Raw genomic sequence first — 562 nt, forward strand, 5'->3', positions numbered from 1 at the left:
GACAGAGTGAGACACCAACTCAAAAAAAAAAAAAAGAAAAAAAAAAGAAATGATTATCCTACCTCTAGACCGAGTCTGGGCCTGGGATGTACTGCCCAGTTCATCCACCAGCTCATCCTTCCGGGCCTAATTAAAGGCCCACCCCCTCTCAGAAGTGGCCTCAAGCTCACGACTGTCTTCCTGACACAGTTCCCCAACACACTGGGTGCCTGGGATATCAGTGACAGTGTTGTTCACAGGCCACGGTGAGTCACAGCTATTTATAGATGTGCTCAAGCCCTGTAAGGAAGAACCTTCACTCAACGCCCAAATGCAAGTTCTAGAAATATGCCCATAAAGTTAGAGTGAAGGCCTGGAAAAACACAATGCTGTTGCTTTGGGCTGTGTGTGTGTGTGTGTGTGTGTGTGTGTGTGTGTGTGTGTGTTTACTTTCACGTGCGGCTTTATACATTTCATTGTTTATAAAATGTATCAATATTATAAGGGTGTAAATACAAACTTATTTTAAAATAACAAATTCTTTAATAGTTTTTTTCCTTTTGCTTTTTTTTTTTTTTTTTTT

The sequence above is a fragment of the Carlito syrichta genome, unplaced genomic scaffold (genome assembly GCF_000164805.1).
Source record: "Carlito syrichta isolate Samal-C Ts95f unplaced genomic scaffold, Tarsius_syrichta-2.0.1 Scaffold289202, whole genome shotgun sequence".
In the NCBI taxonomy this organism is placed as follows: Eukaryota; Metazoa; Chordata; class Mammalia; order Primates; family Tarsiidae; genus Carlito; species Carlito syrichta.